We start from the raw sequence: 316 nt of genomic DNA, 5'->3' as shown, positions 1-316 counted from the left end.
CGATCTCTCCATGTCCTCATCTCTGCCTCCATCTCTGGTGTCCTTGCTTACCTGGTTAGGGTCCCACATTCTGCTCATGCTCTTCTCCTTTGATGGTCCTAGGGTCCTCTGTTCCTGGAATGTAAGATTAACTACTCCCCCTTTTATGTTACAAAACTTCTACCTTTACAGTTGTGACAATCACAATTAGTCATGATAACAATTACTCACTATTGAATCATAAGAATCCTATCCCCATCTCCTTTGACCAGACCTGTCCAGACAAGATGAAAACTATTCAGTGGGGATTCTACCTTCCCCCACACACTCTGAAATT

Source organism: Chrysochloris asiatica, unplaced genomic scaffold (genome assembly GCF_000296735.1).
Source record: "Chrysochloris asiatica unplaced genomic scaffold, ChrAsi1.0 scaffold00183, whole genome shotgun sequence".
Lineage (NCBI taxonomy): Eukaryota > Metazoa > Chordata > Mammalia > Afrosoricida > Chrysochloridae > Chrysochloris > Chrysochloris asiatica.
The sequence above is the reverse complement of the archived record's forward strand: the minus strand, read 5'-3'. Positions refer to the sequence as shown.